This window comes from Diabrotica undecimpunctata, chromosome 3, assembly GCF_040954645.1.
Source record: "Diabrotica undecimpunctata isolate CICGRU chromosome 3, icDiaUnde3, whole genome shotgun sequence".
Lineage (NCBI taxonomy): Eukaryota > Metazoa > Arthropoda > Insecta > Coleoptera > Chrysomelidae > Diabrotica > Diabrotica undecimpunctata.
The window spans coordinates 71,438,617-71,459,254 of record NC_092805.1 but is presented as its reverse complement, the minus strand read 5'-3'; the positions used below and the strand labels follow the sequence as shown (position 1 = coordinate 71,459,254).

Genomic DNA, 20,638 nt, shown 5'->3' with positions numbered 1-20,638 from the left:
GAAATTACGGGTAGGAGCCTTACGAGAGCCTTTGATCACCAGAGAACCTGAATAGCAGTCCGTAAGTCTACTGTTCCAGCAATTTGGATGTGAAAAATCTAGCACCATCCAGAGATCCAACTCACCAGTTCCAGTTGCAGTTCTAAGAAGGAAGCAGGAACATACAAGTGAACGTCGGGATAAAACTGTAAGTTTTTGAATATTCATTATAATTTAGAGCAGTGCATTTTTTATGAATTAAAAAGATTATTAAAGAAACTTAAGCTTCAAATTTAATAATACTTAATTGAAATATGTTTATTTTGCATACCTTTTTACTTAAAATAGTAATATTATGTCTACTGCTAATTCAAATCTAATATGTTTGTATATATATATATATATATATATATATATATATATATATATATATATATATATATATGTATATGAATTTTTTTTAATGGCATAGACTAGGTGTCAATCAGCCAGTTACAACATGACTAATACCTTAAACATAAAAAATTTATGACCGTAAAGTTCATAAAATATCAATAACGAAGAGCTGAATAATATACTTTAAGTACTAAAATTAAAATAAGATATAAGTTAAATATAGCATATTTTCAACATCATCAGTGTGTTCAAAAAACGGTACAGATAATATAATTCAAAACACTTTTTTGTATTATCTCCTTTTTATCTATATTTACATACAACCAAGATGATGAGGTTCTCAGAGTTCCACAGCAAACTCTTGAGCAGCTATCTACTCAATCCGACAGCTGCTTTGCTATGGCCTGTACAAGTTGCTCACCACAATTTTGCATATACATATATTTTTTTGATAGTTGACACTACAAGACTACTTTGGTACTTGACAGAAATTTTACTAATGCATTATAAATTCTCTCATTTCCATTAGCTAAGAGACTAAGGATATTAAACGGGGCCTATACATTAAGATCATGTAATTGTGTGAATTATTTTGATATTAATTTTATTCGATAATTTTGATACATATAATTTGAGATTCTTAAAACATTTGATTTTCATAATATAGTGAAATACTTGACAAATTGTTATTTTTATACACATTTGGAGTTCAGTTAATTCCATATATATATATATATATATATATATATATATATATATATATATATATATATATATATATATATATATATATATATATATCTACGGCATAAAGTGGACTCCGCCCATGTTAAAATTCAGGTTCAAGTGAGCTCCGTAGTCAAGTGGACACCGATATACGGAGCTCACTTAACCATTCCATAATATTGGCTCTGTCGATTCGTCAACATGTATAGTTTCATAATTTTTAAAAATTTTGTGGAGCCCTTAAGTACCCCTGTATCATGAATGTATATTGCTTAGTTCACGTGTATATCTTATAGGGGTCGTTCAGATCTTTTTCACTGTATATTGGAACTATAAGTATGTCGGTTTAAGTAAGCTCTGATAGTTTGGCAACTCTGCCATTAAGCTGTATACTTCTCGCGTATAGTCTAATCGGTTTATATGGACTCCTTATTTTTGTTATCATTCATACGCATTACAGTGTGTAACAGATATGTATACTATTAACTACCTGTTTTTGGTAGGTACGTGCTTTTCTAAAAATAGCTTTATAGATACAAAAGGATTTCGTTACCAAATTGGATTTTTTTCATACGCGGAAATTTCCTAATGTATTTTGTTAACGTGAGTATGTCTTCATACGTTTTATTTAAGAATTCGATAAATAAGAACTTTTATTTCATCCATTGTTTTATGATATCTTGTATACAGATTTTTTATTATTTTATTTCTGGTTTTATCTGTGTACTACATATAATTCTGGATAGAAGGTTATCTCAAAATAAATATTTAAGTGCTAAAATAGATATTTTTGTGTAAAAATGGATAGTAGTGCACAAAAAAGGGAAGAATGCTTAATTTATCTAACAAGAATTATACCACTTCACCCATATTACATACTTCTGAATGTTTTATCTCCTATTAAGGGGTAATATGTAGTCAATATAAGTGTAGTTAGTGTCAATGATCTTTATAAGTAATAGCTTGCTGACTGTAATTTACATGTTCAGTTCAAATAAATAAACCTTCAGAAAAAAGCGATTTGAATGGCAAAGTCAACTAAGAAAGTGTAATGAATCTTGTATTACTCCAGATTCACACAGGTTAATCGGTGTTTGCAGGCAAGAGTCCTCCTGGCAGATTTAAGGAAGATAACTACCATAAGGAACTTCCTTTCGAGGGTTCAGATGGCAGGAAGCAGCTTATTTTTTTTTGTATATCTTTTGTATAGCCAGTTTTTCCTCGATTCTAGTCATAAAATGGGTTGTTATTCGTGGAGTGGATGTTACGAATCTAGACTTTGTTTCTTTTGTTCTCTAGCCACTTATATTCGGATATTAGGTGGATTGATAACTACGATATTGTAGAGCTTATGCATGGATGTGAGTCTTAACATCCGCTGAATTTGGCTGACTAATTTATAGCTAAATCTACGTGTTAAGTTTGTATTGATATCACCCATACAAGCAAGGAATATTCGGCAGCAGAAGCATAGAGTTCAAGCGTCTACGTTTTAAGAGTGGAAGGATGTGCTTCCCATTTTTAGCTGACAAGTTCGCATAGAATATTATTTTTCTGGTTCTAGTTTGTTATTTAGTTTTAAACAAAGTTCTGTGACAAAGCACGTGGTGTTCGTGTGTGTTAAGGTATAAAAAAAAGTGAAACTGGAACAAAACCATGAAGTGGAGATATCCAGGAGTGGCTAGTATACCTGTTGAATACAAAGCACGTAGTGTTCGTGTGTATTAAGGTATAAAAAATGCTTATTAAAGGCTTAAAATTTTTATTTTAAAGAAGATCTTTTTGGAATTGAATCATTCCATTCAGTTTAATAAAAAGTTGTTAAAAAACATTGTATGGCCACATAAAAACATTGGAAGGACATCAGTATTAAAAACAATCCTCATGGTATTTATAAAGGTAAATACAATAGACTGTTAACTTTGTTGATTAATAAAAACTAAAAATTGAAAATGGGGGCATCTTACATGACCCCCTGGAGCTGGTGAGGTTTTATCGACTTACATTACCTCTGATCTGTGCTGGAGTCTAGGGCTAACTCTCCACTTCATGGTTTTGTTCCAGTTTCACTTTTAAAGTTCTGTGAATTAGAAAGTGTGTTTAAGGATTTCATAACAGTATTGGTTCAGGTATATGTTCAAATTTGTGAAAGCGTCTCTGTTAGGGACATTGAAGGAGCACACCTGACTTTTCCAGTGTTTGGCTTAAAATTGATATATAATCTATTTTTGTTGTGTTTAAGATATGAATTAGATTTTTCTCCACTTCAGAAAAAAAGTTTTTGTTTGTGCAACAATAGATGTATCGTCTACATAATAAAAGTCCTAGTCTTTACTGGTATGGGTTGTGTAAATGTTATACAGTGTAGGGGCCATTAAGGTACCCCAAAGGAGACCGTTCTTCTACGTTCTCCATCTTCATCTTCTATTCTTACCATTGAATGATACCGAAAATCTTCTATTATGTAGGCATACGTGAATAATACAAGTGAGTTTATTACCTAAGGGGATATCACATAGATTTTGGAGAAATGTTCTTTAATTTAAGGTGTCGTAAGCAGAATTTAGATTGACAAATACCACTCCTCATGATCCAAACTCAACATCGTTGAAAGGTTTCCTCAGCTGACTGGTTTTGTCCTCTCTCATTTTAAGTTTTTCTTTGCTTCTTTGCCGGCATTTATTATGTTTATTTCGTTATTTTCAGCGATCAGCTTAATACCAAATACCGTAGGTTTGGCCCCCTATTTGCTTCCTGCAGTAGAAATACGTCACATTTGTGTTAAGCGCATATATCTGATAAGCTTAAGTAAAGTAGAGTGTCTTTATCTGTAGATATGTCCTTAATATTTATAGACATAATTAGAATAGTTGGTCCTAAAAAGTACCGATTTGACAAAAATCATATTGAACGGGTGATTGAAGAAAAAACCGATTAAGTAATTATTCACTACCGAGAGTACGCTCGATTGGGGTGGTCTTATTGTTACTACAAATTATGTACTATTACAATAACTGTACTTAATATATAGTCTCTTTGTGAAAAGTAAATGAGCTTGTAATATCGGTTTACAACTCATATATGGATAAGGAAATAAACAGGTTAAAATGTGACAACAAATTGCTATATAACAGTATGAGACAATATTCATATGCTGTGGCAAAATCATCATATTTGGGTAACATTGATATTTATGTGGCAATCAGCTGTAAAAGTCATTGCGTTTTTTAATGTCGTATCATATTTTAGCATATCATATTTTGAGTGAAATTGATCCTTAATTCGTCTAATAATATTAAGTTTTTAAAACAGCTGTGTTTTTATGCTCATTCGTTCACCTTTTGTAAAACAGTCTGTGTAAATATAAGGGATTTATATAATCTTTTCATTTCGTAATCTTTTCGTTTCATAATTATAGTTCTCTTGCTTCTATGGTAATATATATACATACCCAATTCAAAAGATTTTAAGATTTATGTCAATATTTCTGAAGTGCCTTTCCTAGGATAATTTTGTTTTTAAGCCTAGTTCGTTTGATTACATGTAATTGATTTGATAGTTCACAACATAAGTATTGATTCTAGGTAGGATAGCAGGTGTTGATAAATATGATGGGTCGGTAGAGAGTCTCATTATTCCTAAATCTGACCATATGTTACCTCCCCCTTTATTTGAGGAAGTCCTAAGGACATTTTTTCTCTTGAGGCATCCTCCCAATTTAACTTGGCAATGCAGTTTTTATAGAGTCTTTGAATAAAGCCAGCGCAACTTTAGCATTGAGATTTAGTTTCTTGTACGACGTTGCTATCTTTATATATGTGTTTGACCTTGGAATTAGTTCTGTTCAGTATTGGTTAGTACTCGGACCTCTGTACCTCTTGTAAGTCGGAAAATACCTCTGATGGCTTTTCTAGCAATCCTGGTCTAGCATTAGCACTGGTTTGATCACAATTTTATATATCCTGATTTTAGAGATTCGAATTAGACTTCTGGATTTAAAAGAGGGTTATATATACATATACATCAGTTAGCTACCTGAATATTTCTTTCTATTTTTTATGTAACAACATTACCTACGATATCTAAGACGCTGCAATCTTTCAAAATTATATGGCTTTATTGTTCCGTTATACCCTACTCTAGATCCTCTCTTTTGTATGTTAAAGAACATTTATTTGATTTTCTCATTAGTGACTATTTTATTTTATAGCATTCTATTATTTAATTTATGGATTAAATCCGGATAGCAAATAGATATTCTTCACTTTCTTGGAGAAATTATATTCTAACACACAAAATCCTATTAAATTGTCAAAACCTTCCTTGCATATTCTATTCAATTATAAGGTGCAGCAGCAATATCAGTACCATAATAAGGCGTATAGTTCTAAACTGGTAATGTTTTCGGGGCTGCTACCTGGTATCGGGGAGCAGAATTATCATTACCGAGTTAATGCATATAGGAATTGTTGCTTGAACTTTATTATTACTAAACAACACTATATTTCCTAGTAAAATAATCATGAATTTACAGTAAAAAAAAATTTTGAACGTTGGTTATGAAAACATGTACATACCAATGGGTTCACTATGTCGATATCCAGCAAAATCCTTTTAATAATGATACGGGAAATCAAAGATCAAAATATGCTCCAAGAAACTCTGTGTTATAAAACAGTCGAATAAAATACAGATTCTCTATTCAAATAGTCAAAAAATTAATGAACAGCTTACTAAAATAGAAATAACGCCTATTTAAGATGTAATCCATTAACGGCCCAAGGAACAAAGCACTCCTAGCATATGGTAATGATATAGGTCTCATAACTCTAATAAGAAACTCTCCCGTCCACAAACTTCAATAAAGTGAAGAGAGCACGAAAAATGTTTCACTTAAAATCAACGAAATGAAAACCAAATACAAGCGAATCAACAGAGGATAATAAACTGGTTTATTTGCTTAGTACATTTGTTGGTTCTGAGCCTACTTCGTTAGTCAAGAGGTGGGATAAGAAACAAAAATCAAGAACGCTGTCTGAAGTATGCTGTCCAAATTCAGTGCAATTTTATAATAAATTTATGGGAGGTGTCGATCTTATGGATTCACTAATTGCTCTTTACCGAACAGACATAAGATCTAAAAAGTGGTATCTAAAAATATTTTTTCACCTTCTGGATTTAGCTGTTGTTAATAGCTGGTTCTTGTATCGTCGTGATTGCGATTACTTTGAAATTAAAAAGAAAAACCAGTTGCCTTTGTTACAGTTTAAGTCCCACTTATGTAGCATACTGTTAGCAAGAACTGACCAGATCAAAAACAAAAGACGTCCCAGGCTCAGTGAAATTGAGAACGAAATTGTAAAAAAAAACAGAGGAGAGGATCTACTGCTATTGTACTACCATGAGGAGCAGCAGCAATATCAGTACCATAATAATGCATAGAGTCCTGGACTGGCTAATCATTGGATAATAGGAAGCATGGATGTAGCAGTTTTAATGGTTTGGTGACTGCTTACTGAAATCGGGGAGCAGAGATATCAGTACCAAGTTAATGACTATAGTAGTTGCGGATACATTTTCTGATAACTTAGTTCCTACCTTTTTTTTAACATATACTATAGAAGTCTCAAGTACAATTCTCATGTAATTGTTGAACATGCATAAGGTATTTAGACATCGTTTTTTTCTAAAATGAACGTTTTAGATTTTCAGATGTATAAACTTGACGTGAATTAATTTGAACTCATTTAGTTTAGGCTCTAATAGGTATACTATTTTGTAGGTTAAACTCTTATGCTATACTTTAGCAAAGGCCTAAGCTATGTCAAAAAAGACTAGCACAATTCTTTTTTCTAAAACGTATTTCTCAACAAGTTTCTCACTTAGTTATGTCGATAATTCTATATATTCAATTAATCATAGGATACTTTTTATCTCTGAATAAAAATTATCGGTTTGAAATCAGCTCTTTTTTTATTATTGGTTTCATTAACTTACATAAATAAATACAACCTGATTTAAAGTAAAGCTAAAGTTGATTTTTAAATGCCCACTTTAGATACTCTGTTTTTGTTTGCCTTATTTTTAGACCTTTTTGCTCAAGCGCCCATCTCCATTGACTCAATCATTAATTCAATTCTCTCTCCTTATCTCTTACTAACACCACATCGTTAGCATACATCAGGCACCAAGGGATATCTCCTTGACATGTTTTCGTTAATTTTTCCAACACTAATTAGAAGAAATAAGGGATTAGCACTGACCCCTGATGCAATACTATTCTCAAATGAAATTTATCAGTCTTACCCTCACTTGTTCTAACATTAGTTTTCCATTACTTGCCTTATGATAAAAATTGCATCCGTTGTTGATTTGCCTTGCATGAATTTAAACTGATTCCATCAATTATTCTCTCCCACAGTTTCATGGTGTCACAGAGTAGTATTAGGGCTCTTTAGTTTGTACATAGTTTAACATCTACTTCGTTTTTGTATACAGGTACTAAAATTATGTAGCTCTTGAATTGCTTCCGCGGTCGTCATTTTGAGATGCTTGTCACACTCTTCGTTAATTGGCCGTCAAATAACTCCTTCCAGCGATTTTTTACACCCTTTTCTTGCATAAATAGTTTATTGTATTTATCTCGTATACATTTAATCTGATTAAAATCTTTGGTTTTCTTTGCTCCACTTTTAGCAATTTTATATATGTTTTTTTCTTAGTATTCAGTTCATTGTACAGCTTTTCATACGCTGCTACCTTAGATTGTGCTACCGCTACTTTTGCTTCTTCTTTATCTCTTTGATACTTTTAATAATCTTAGTCTGATATATTTTCTTGCCCCTCCTTATATAACCTTCTCTTTTCTTTTATATTGTCTGAAACATCGTCTAACTACCTATATTTACCAATTTTTAAGTCAATTTCCTGAGATTTTTCCAAGTATTTTAGTTGCACCCTTTTTAATAATTTCTTTAAATTTCATTATGACCTTTTTCCATATTCCAACACATTCTTTTTTTTTTATTTCTTTTCTAAATTGAACTACTTTGTCGTTTGTTAACGTCAGTTAATTGTTTTTGTGACTCTCCTTGATATTTTGGTTTTATTTCATATTTTACCTGTACATCTAGTACTAGCACTTTATGCTGTTGGCTTACAGTTTCACTAATTATTACTTTAGAGTCTTTACATAAGGGATTTGCTTACGATCCATATTTGGAATTGATTTTATCTGCTTTTGAACAGTGGACTAGGTATGGCCACTGTTAGTACATGCTACTGCTAATTCCAGCATATTATCTGCCATATTATTTGCTACTAATAGCAATACTCTATAGCATTCTAATATTTCATCTATAGATTAAATCCGTATAGCAAATAGATATTTTTCACTTTCTCGGAGAAATAATATTCTAACATACAAAATCCTATAAAATTGCCAAAACCTTCTTTGCATATTTTATTCACTTATAAGGGACAGCAGCAATATCAGTACCATAATAAGGCGTATAGTCCTGGACTGGCTAATCGTTGGATAATAGGAAGCATGAGTGTAGCAGTTTTAATGTTTTCGGGACTGCTACCTGGTATCGGGGAGCAGAGATATGAGTACATAGTTATTGCATATATGAATTGTTGCTTGAACTTTATTATTATTAAACAGCACTATATTCTACAACACAAGAAACACTGTGTTATAAAACAGTCGAATAATATACAGATTCTCAATTCAAATATTAAAAAAATTAAAGAACAGCTTACTAAAATAGATTACGCCTATTTAAAATGCAATCCATTAATGGCCCAAGGTACCAAGCACTCCTAGCATATGCTAATGATATTGATCATCTCATAAGAAACTCTCTCCCGTCTGCGACATCTTCAACAAAGTGAAAAGAACACGAAAAATGTTTTACTTAAAACCAACAAAATGAAAAACAAATACAAGCGAATCAATAGAAGAGAGCAATTTAATCTAGATCGTGGATAAAACAAGTGATGTTTTTATCTAAGAGGATGTCATAGAATTTTTGAAGAAATGTGCTCTAATTTAATATGTCGTAAGCGGCATTTAGATTGACAAATACTACCCCTGATACCTGATATCTTTCGTACCCGTTGTTGATTTTTGCAACAACGGGTACGTTATTACATACTTTATAAGTATTACGAATAAAAATAAATAAGCAAGAAGAATGTAAGTGTACTATATTTAAACCAAGTGACAGGAAAAAGAATATTATACATACATGTACTTCTAAATTAAAAATTATATGCCTGGCAACGCAAGATACAAAAAACAATGATTTAAAATTGAAAATAATGATAGTTTGCACAAGCGACAAAGTATTTAAAACGATAAGGCCGAACATATTATATGTAATTGTAATAGATATGTTGGCTAAAATTAAGTTACCATAAGACACCGAAATATTATATCTGGGTAATGACTCACTACTGTTTGCTAGAATCTGCCATAAATGTATCCATGTGTTTATGTGTATCTAAAGTATAGTAGTATATTGAATTCCCTACATTAAAAAATCGAAATATTTAAATTAGACAGTAAAAAATTATAATTTTAAGATTAATTTATAAATTATTATAATTTAAATTTTACTGCTTGATGAAACTAATATTGTAAGTCATACACTGTAGCAATCAAAACATCGGAACGTACATTTATATAATAAATGTTTCAGTTCCAATGCATTTAAAAAAATACTAGTAAATAAAAATGGACACTTGCCTTTTCAAAGTTTATAATAGACACTAATTTCAGTTTATCTATAATTAAAGCAAGTAACATAAATTACCACCATAAAATATTTAACTACATTAACCAAGTACCTATTTGTGAAATTTCTCGATGACTAAATTGATTGATATTTAAATAAATTTGAAGTTCCAAAACGTACCTGCTGTAAAATTTAAAAATCTACGACTAATCAAATTATTGGCAACATCGGAGGAGTTTAGTTGTGTAAGAGAAGAAATATATACGGATCCCAAAAGTGTTTTAACCTATTACGGAGTCCACTTAATCCGACGTGTTGGTTGGAGTCCACATAAAGCGCTACCCAGATAATAATATACACGGTGTATATTCGCCCGGAGTTAGTATAATACCGTTTTAGTACGGAGCCCTCATTAACCGCTAGATCTATATATATATATATATATATATATATATATATATATATATATATATATATATATATATATATATATATATATATATATATATATATATATGTTACGAGCAAAGCCCGAAATTGGACAATCCTAGCATTGTACAAAAATTATTGTCCATTTCTAGCATTGTACCCCCAAACTGTACAATGTCCGAAGTGATTAAAATTAAAAATGATTATCGAAACGATCATCGATTCGAATCGATTATTATTGACAAGCGACACACTAAATCAAAAATCGAACATTTCTTGTTAATTATTTGATATTTGTATATTATTTTCTATTTATATATAGAGTTGTTTTTGTTTTTTCGAAAGGACAATGCGATAAAAGGCTGTGTCAAACTAAAATATAAATAATAAGAAGAAATTGTTCTGCAATAGAGTGATAATCTGAATGAAACATTTTAATCACTATAATACAGGGAAGATGTTTGTAAAACATTTCAGATTTTCAAGAGATGTGTATGATTATTTAAAAATAATTTAATCCTACAATCCAGAAGTTGGAAGCGCTAATTAATTATGGATTTATAACCCCATTGATGTTTGTTTATCTTCAATAACAAATGGTGAATAATAGTAAAAATCGATCTGAATTGATATCTGTCATATTCTCCCAAACTTTGACGCATGGCTACTTATTGAAATTCGAACATTGTACAGCCATTCTTTTATACAAAGTCCGACGATTATGTCTATTTCGGAGATTGTACAGTAAAGGGGTACAATGCTAGAAGTGGACAAGATTTTCTGTACAATGCTAGGATTGTACAATTTCGGACATTGCTCGTAATATATATATATATATATATATATATATATATATATATATATATATATACAGTAGACTCCCTCTATAACGAGAACTGAAATGGCAGACTAATTACCTCGTTATAAGCGGATTTCGTTATATCCAACAACAATAATAGTGTGCATACATATGAATATGTAGTTTTCTAAAACATTAACTTTCTATAGTGAAGCCATTCTGAGCAATATAAGATGCTAATAAATATTGTTTGAATGGCGTTTTTAAAACAAAGTTGTTTACTTTTATTTTCAATGAAATGCATTAAAACAAAAAAGATTTGTTTACTTTTACTGTCAAGGATATACGTTAAAACAAAAAATCTGTATTCTGTAATGTATAAAGCGTATAAAGTTATTTTGTCATTTTTGACTGCTTTAAATTGTCCAGTATTCTATCTATCATATTTTCTAAAGATGTGAAACAGTTTTATGCTTCTTCATTTGCGTTTTGTCCTTGGATAAAGTTTCTGACAACCTTTAAAACACTTTCCATATCTTGTCTATTAGGACCCATACTATTAGGTGTGAATGGTCAACCCAATACAATGACACTTGTGAATCATAAATTTTACATTTCCGACTAAGAATCATAAGTTGTAAGAAGTTTATTGCGGGCGGCCCGCAGTTAAAAAGGGTATTTATTTATAGCTACGGCCGTGCCAAAACGTAAAAAATACGTTTTTCAATCTTATTTTCTCTCGTTATAAACAAATTTACCTCGCTATAAAGGGTTATAGTTCAATATAAATTTCACGGGACATCTAATGTACCTCGTTATAAGCGAAACCTCGTAATAACCGTGTTCGTTATAAAGGGAGTATACTGTATATATATATATATATATATATATATATATATATATATATATATATATATATATATATATTGTGACAATTGGGGTTTATAGAAAATAATTTATAAGTTATATACTACATAATATTAGATATAAAAAGTATTTGATTATTTTAAATAAGTTATATACTAGAGAATTTTATAAAAATTATTTATGTGAGGGCATTTTAAGAAATTAGCATATAATAATTGTAAAAAGTTGTATTTTAGTAGTTATGATTTTGTAGATATTTTTAAGTGAGCCATGTGACTAGGCAACACACTATACCCTCCATTCCTAAGTGTCATTTTAAGAATTTTACGAATATAAGTGGGGTTATATTGTTTGAAATGTGTATTTTATTAAATTAGAGTGTTAGTTACTAATTTGAATGTTTATTCTGATCTGAAAAGCCTAAATGTCAACAAAATTATCAATAGAACATTAACGAATTCTCCAGAGTGCAGAGTGTGACCATTGTTTACAGTCGGACATTCTGGAATAATGATTATGTCGGTGGATGGAACAGATATTTTTTTTCGAGAACATTGATATCGAAGAAATAGAACAAATTGGAACATGATCTCTTACCAGATGGTTCTGGAATATCCAAAAGGATATAAATACCCGTGATTTGGATTCAAGAGGGAAGTTTTTAGTCAGAAGTCAAGCAGTTTATTATGAAAGTTAGTAGATTAGTTAGTGAAGTCAATTGTTCACAGTTTTAGTAAGTCAGTCAAGCAGTTTAATAAGAAATATGAAAGTTAGTTGGAGATAGTCCAATTGTTTAATATAGTGAGTTAAATGAAGATTAAAAATTATGCATATATTTAATGCACATTTATAATTATACACAAATAATTATTGAAGATTATAAAAGTATATTAGAAGAATATTGGATGGACATTGGAAGAAATTAAATTATATTATGGTTTGAGATTAGTATAAATCAACTTATAATAATTGGATATTGGTATATTGAAAAGAAGAATAAATATAAATGCTGTTTGCTGGTTTGGTTGGTGGTGTATAAATGCTGGTGAAGAAAACTATATCTTAAATTGGTAGAAGCTGATAATTGGAAAAAGTAATTTCACAAAAAACAAGGATAACTGAAGTACGAAGACATTCAGTGGTGATTAGAATCTATATAGTAGAAAACAGTTCATTTAGGCATTCAGTGAAAGAAAGGTACAAAATTTTGTTAATATAATTTAGTTAGTGTCATAACAATTTCAATTTTGAAGATAGTTTGTTTAAATTTAACATTGTCTATAGAATTTAATTAGTTTTATAAGAACATCAATTTAAAGATAGTTTATTTTAAATTTACATTGGCTAGGTTAGATATATGTGTGTTTCATAATAGTTATAATAAAGATAATTTAAAAAAGTACTTACAAACTAATTCTTTGAGAACCGCGATAAAAACCCTATATTATTAAAAATACTCATTGCTCATCATTCAAACAAAAAACACATCATAACAATATATATATATATATATATATATATATATATATATATATATATATATATATATATATATATATCGGATTTTGCATTTTTTTTTATATATAGAAATTATTTCTCTGGTTACAAGTGATGATAATATTACATTTGTCAACAAGGTTGACTTTTGAGGGTTGGCAACAAGGTTTAAAAGTTGAATTTAGATCAAACTTATATACTTACGTAGTCGAAATGCAGAGATTATATACAGAACAAGAAAAACTAGATCAAGAAATAACTACGTTAAGAAAAGCGTACAAGAGAATATTTAAACATTAAAAAACAAGACACTTGAAGAATTGTGGTACGACTTTATAGATCAAAACACAGAAATTGAAGAAAAGGGTTCGAAAGATGATAAATATTTTACATCTAACTTTTACGAACAAAACTTTTACGTACAAAAAAGATATGAAGAAACGAAAAAGAAAAAAACGAAATTCATATAAGTCTTCGACAAAAATTAGAGAAGTAGAAATTAGGATGAAAAAACTTCATCATTTATTGGATGACGACGAAAATGATGAAGATATACAGGAGGATTTAAAAGAAGAGGCACAAAAAATAGATGCTTTAATAATAGAAATAACTGTGGACAATGTATGCACTAGAAGAAGATGAAATAGAAAGATTTTATATAATGAAAAGAAGGGTGCGGCCAATCATAAAAGAAAATAAGAGATTGGAGGCGGAAGGATGCAAGAAAGAAAAAATAATATTACCCCAAGTAAAGTTACACGGTTTGGAGGGAAGGTATGAATACTGGGTAACATTCTATGATATTTTTAAACATTTGATACATGAGAATAACCAACTATCAAATGTGGAAAAAATGCAGTATCTTAAGACAAGCCTCCGAGGAGAAGCAAGTAGAATAATACAACAGAAGCAAACTACAGTGCTGCCTGGAAAATGTTGCAAGATCGGTACGATAATCCAAGGATAAATCTATTTATATTAATAGACAAGATACTTCAGGCTGCGGAGATAAAAGAAGCGTCAGCAAAGGCGCTGAAAACATTACATAATACTATCCACGAATGCTTAGAAGCCATTAGCGGACTAGGTATAATGACAGAGTCCTGGAGCCCTCTTATAGCAAGGATATGTATGTTAAAGTGGGACACAGAAACCAGGAGATTATCTTCTTCTTCTTAAGGTGCCATGCATTTCTGCGTAGGCGTCCACCGTACATCGTCTTGTCAGGTGAGGTGTTAAATATTCTGGATTAAATAATTCTGTTTTTAGCAGCATTGCGAAGCATTTCATAGCTGTGGATTCCTGTCCATTGTCGAATATTGCGCAGCCATGACAGGAGATTATATGAAACGTCAATTCAAGACAGTAAGGACATTCCGACATATAAGTCAACACAGGAATTCCTACAAAGAAGATTCCAGACATTGGGGATGTTGAAAACAGAAAGGAAAGGAACAGATCACAGACAACAGGTAAAGAAGAAGATAACCTGTGTGGTGTGTCATGAAGAACATAATCTGTTCAAATGTACAATGTTTCTAAGTCAACAAGTACGTGAAAGAAACAAAATCGTAAAGGAAAAGCAATGGTGAGGTAGATGCCTACTACACAAAAGGGAAGTACCATGTTATTCCTCTCATAGATGTGCAGAATGTGGTGGACAGCACCAAACATTATTACACATGTCAGAAGGTCAGTATGATAATGATAACTAAAGAAATTCTGAAAACAGAAGGAATTCTGAAAACAGAAGGCCACAAAATAGAACAAATTCTAGTGGGTTAGAAGGTCAGTATGATAACAGAAGAAATTTTGAAAACAGAAAGCCACAAAATAGACCCAATTCTAGTGGGACAAGAAGTGACAACAGTTACAACGGATCGTCAAGGAGACAAGAGAATACCGTGAGCTGTTTAAGTCATCAGAATAAAGAAGTGCTACTTGCAAAGACTTTAGTACGAGTAAGAGACTCAAAAGAAGCTCACAATTGATGAGAACATTGATTGACCAAGGCTCGCAGTCATCATTCACTACGGAGCAGGCTGCTACAAGTTTCGGAATAAAAAGAAAGTCTGTCCACGCTCAGATAAGACCAAAAAACGTCGAAATGGAGCGTAACATTAAACTTAAGGCACATTTCAAAAATGAATTTCAAACGAAGGCCGAAGCAATTGTATGAAGATGGATGGATGAAGAAATAAAAAAAGTCGAGCATTAGATCTGGAAGTTAAAAGAAGGCTGAAGAGGAGTCCTCTAGGAACAGTCCTCACATCAGTATTTGAGGTAAATTGTGAAGTATACAGGGACATAGATTCCTTGGACGAAAATCAGAAGGATCTAATAAAAAATTCAAAACATCAGACGAAGCTGATTTTACAAACAATAGCCTCGATTAACTCTACAGAAGAAAGAATAAACGGACATTTAAATAGGTTCCGAGAAGCACTGATAAACGGAACTAAGGAAATGTCTAAAGGCCTAAGTGATGTCTCATATAGAGCTGACACATTAGAGAAAGAGTACATACGACTTAAAGTGGAAACGACTTATAATCGTGCAATGTAATATGCAAAAGAATATGCGAAAACATACGAAAAATTATTAAATCTTTATTACAATCATGGACACTTCATAGATATTATAAAACCCGGACAAATAGAGTCAATCATTTCGAATGCTACAAGGTTCCTTCCACAAGGAGTAGATATAAGAAGGCAGCCAATAATAGATACGGTCGTACAAAATGAAGAAGGAGACATCGTCATTATTGGATATTTCCTAATAATTGACAACACTAGATACAACCTACTGAGAGTCCCAGCTCTTCCGTTGTCGGTGGTGTTGTGCGCTGGTTGATGGTCCCAAGGAATCTACTTGCAGTAGATTAAAATAGTTTACACTATTTTGAAGTTACATATGAAGATAAAGGAAGGTGTATAGAGTTAAACAAAGGAGAGTTGGCAAGTTCACCAATGGGAATCATTAATATGGATACCCAGCCAAACTGTATCTTAAATGAATTATATGATAGAACTACCAACACCACCTGCAATATAATATAATACACGATAAAGGAAGCCAGTTGGTTAAAAATGAGCACACCGAACCTCTGGCTAGTCATTTGACCATACGCTATAAATTTAGCTATAGTATGCGATGGTTCTCGATCTGAACATATAATCAATCAAACGAGTTTTATAAAGCTGTCACCAAAATGCATTGCTCAGACTTGAAACATAACATTACTCACATCCAGTAATGGATTGGAAACAGCAATTGGAAGTTATTTAAAGACTCTCGTCAGACCCATTGAAGAGCTTATACAGAGGCCAATCATAAAGCAGAACAACATTCCCAGACATAATATAGATATTCGGGGAGATGAGTTGCCAAATATTGTACTCGAGGCAAAGCAGTTTGACCAAGATATATCCGAACACACGTGGAAAACCATTGCTAGCCATCAGTGGATTCCTCATTTAACCACGGGTCTAGTCACTATATCCATTGTTATGTTGATTGTCATTATATGGAAGGTAGTCAGATATATTCGAAACTCCAAGAGAGCCAGAAAAAAAAGGCATCAAGGTTCTTGCATCCAACCTTATACAGCGCCTCAACACATATTGATACATTTGGTTGTGATACATACGGTATCACAACCAAATTTAAGTAAAACTTTAAAGAAAGCCAATCCTACATCAGTTTCACTTAATGAGCTTAGATTTGAATTAGATAGTCCAGCCGAATCATAAATTCTAAATATTCAAGTTATAGGTAGCACTGCTCGGGTCAGATAATAATTCAAAACCCGAGTAAATTAGTGTTATGATTATTGTTATATTATTATTATTTTATATTTTATATGTGTTTATATATTTTCTATTGATCATCTGCTTCTTTTATATAGTGGCCAATATGTTCAATCACAAATTAATCCCTTAATTTGTAATCTCACATTATTCTTAACTTCTTAATATTTTATAGTTTCACCGTGTATAATTGAAACATTGTGAAAACATACCGTGTAATATTTTAATAATTCGTTCATTTACATACAACGTAATAAATTGCCGAATAATATATTTTCCAATTGAACTTCCTAAGTATTGCAATTACGGCCTAGATTAAACTCTATTGTAAGGTCATAGTTCAAAGTTTGTTAGTATGATAGAAACAATAACCTCTGTGCTGAGGTATACATTATTTGTGAGATTATAAATTGGGGATTTGAGCTAATTTGAGCGCAGTCTACTATAGATAGTTACCTAACTAACATCTATAGTGTAATTATCTGTAGCTGTCAATAAAACCATAATTTTTACTCCACAACTTTAACATTTTATTGTATTACCATCGTCGATCGAGAAGAATCGGACAAAGGGGCATTACAAAACGATTCGATCCTTATAACTACATTCGAATCTGTCCAAAGAATAATTACAATGTAGTGGCGTAATTACACAACGCTATTACATAATTACTGAGGAGAAAAGATAGGGGGGGGAGGAGGAATAGCGTAATCGTGAACATATGCTGACTAACTGCAGCGAAGACCTTCAAAACCTAATGAACAATGTAGCATTTTTAAAATTCCTCAGTATGTATTAAAATCCCCTCGTATTTGCTAAAGCAACGAAGAATAATTTTAGTGTATTTCATTCCCTATTCGTATGTATTAAAACGCCGAATTCTTTCAATTCATCTTAGCGTCACCGAGGTCGAAAATAAACCATTTTAGAGTTTGTTTATTATTTCACAGATGTGTATTTTCTCGGCATTCTTCGATCGTTAAGCAGCTCAATACTGCGTTTTAACTGTAAAATAAATATTTTGCTTTCCGTCTAAGTGTTTTGTTTATACCAAGTTAAGCGAATGAATTTAAAAGATAATTGGTCACTCTCACTGAGGCGTGGTCAAGAGCGGCAGGCTTCAGCATTTAGTCCGAATTTTCTTCAGATTCGTAAATTTATTTTTTATTGTTTCCTTGTTATGGAAATCTAGTGTTTTGTGGCAGCTAATAGTAGCAGTTTAATGGTTCGGTTACAATTTTAAGTCAGGTTTTCAAAGATATCCACATGTTCCAGTTTCCTGTTATTTTAAGAAGCCGAGTCTAAAGTTTGTGTTCCAGTGTCACTTCAACCTCACTTTTGTTTGTCCCTGGTCGTAGTTCCAGACTATCGTGAAGTCTGGTTTCCACCCCCAGCATTTTTGTGTAAAACTGCACTGGGAATCCACATAACTTTGGTGTTTAGATTTTAAATGAAAAGTAAAAATAAACATTTTGATTAACAATTGCTTTCATCATTTAAAAAGTTAATTTTTTATTTGTAATATTTTATTTGTGTTATGAATTATAGCCCAGTAACAATACTGAAGTGTTTCTCTTTGTTATTTTTGTATTTACCCTTGTAACTATTCATATAGTATTTTTGTATTGTCTATTTTTGTAACTGTTTGTGGTGAGACAACAATAAATGTTTTGATTTATTTCTCTAAACCATATTTTTTATTCATTAAAAAAGTTTATAACATCTTTTTTGAGTTTCATTTAAAAAGATATATTTTTCATTTCTAATAATTATTTCAATAGTTACAACTAGTTGTTGTAATCGTTATAATTTGGCACCTCGAAGCGGAGTCCATTTTAAATTGCTAGAGGTCTTGTAGTACTACGCTACCGTAACCTTAACCATTTCCATATCAATTAATATATCGAGCAAGAAAAAAAGAACTCCAATTATACGGACTAACTATTGAACTGAACGCTTTGTTTGAAAATCAGTGCTAGTTGGCAAGCGATTTGAAGCAGAACTAAATGGGAATAAACACAAACGATATTAAATAGAAAACAAAACCGGCAGACGAGAGGCACAATTAATAAAATGAATTAAATAAGGATGTGAAAATATTTAAATAAGATTTCAGCCAACTCTAGTTAAATAAAACTATGAAAACAGTCGTCTGGTGAGTAAATTTTTGTACAGTTTAAATATGTAGGAACCACATATAGATAACTTATTTATTTTATTTGATAATTCAAATTTAATGAAGCTAATGCTTTTACTACTCAAATATTATTTTCGATTTTATTGTGTGAGGTGATTATTCCATATGCGTGGAAGAATAAAGAATACCGTTCAGTATCTTGATAAACCAGTCTGTCTCACCTTGTATCCAAGGAAAAAATTTCTAGATACTTATAAGAACTTCTTTTTAGCAGTACCTAGTAAATAGAAAAACACAAGTAAGCCTATATAAAATAAACCTCAGGAACACCAAAAAATAAGGAAATTGAAAGGTAAATCTTACCGATCACCCATTTTCATAAGGAAATCTTATTGATGTTAGTGGCCTACAAACTACCATCGATTGGGAGTAGTAAATCGCTTATGGCCATTATTGAGCTGTGTAGCAAGTATTCCCTGCCTGGAGTTGCATAAAGATAAGTGTCTCTAATTCATTCTTATGTACTGTACAATTGGTTAAACAACGTAAATACTTTAACGTCAGTGTTAGTAACAAATATATTTGAAGTTTAAATTGTTATTCTTTAGTTCGCATCAACCATAAAGATTTAAATCAAATTTATCTTTTAATTTGACTTTATATTCACCGTTTTATTTATATAATTGAATTAATACACGTGGGTAGTGGGTAGGAACTCCTTGGAATTCCTTGGATAGTCCTATCAAGAAAAAATCAATCATTTCTTGCCCCCCACAGATTCCAGGTGTTTCCTGACCCGGGAAACTAGTACCTGCTTAGGGTCCCTTGTCCAGGGTTACGGATGAAGACCACAACGGCAGTCACGGCGGAGAGGGAGACCTTAGGTACGGCAAGGATGGCGGAAGTGGCGACCCTGGATTTTAGGGTTTGTATAGAATCACGCAGCGTCTGATCCAGAGTGGGCGGCTGCAAACACCGTCGGATCCAGAATGGGCGGCTGAAAGTGCAGGTCCTCCAAAGTGGGGGTTTTGGCGCCAGGCTTTAGCATCCTGGCACATGCAAAAATAACAAAAGGCGAAAATACAAGAAGCAGGATGAAAAATAACAATATAGTTCCCCGGGTGGTAGTAATCCACACCTCCAACGGAGGGAGCCCCATCGGATACGGGGGGGGGGGGGGCAATTCTGCTTTTGGTAAGAGAAGCCCAGTCTTAAATTTTAGCCAACGTCGAAAAGAGAAACAGAGAAAGAGGGA

The 20,638-nt window shown here is 31.8% G+C and overlaps 1 protein-coding gene across 1 annotated transcript in view; it reads right to left on the bottom strand.

Moving 5' to 3' along the window:
- dlt (codanin-1 like protein dlt) overlaps window positions 1–20,638 on the bottom strand; it is a 217,403-nt gene that overhangs the window by 178,015 nt on the left and 18,750 nt on the right. The window lies entirely within an intron of this gene.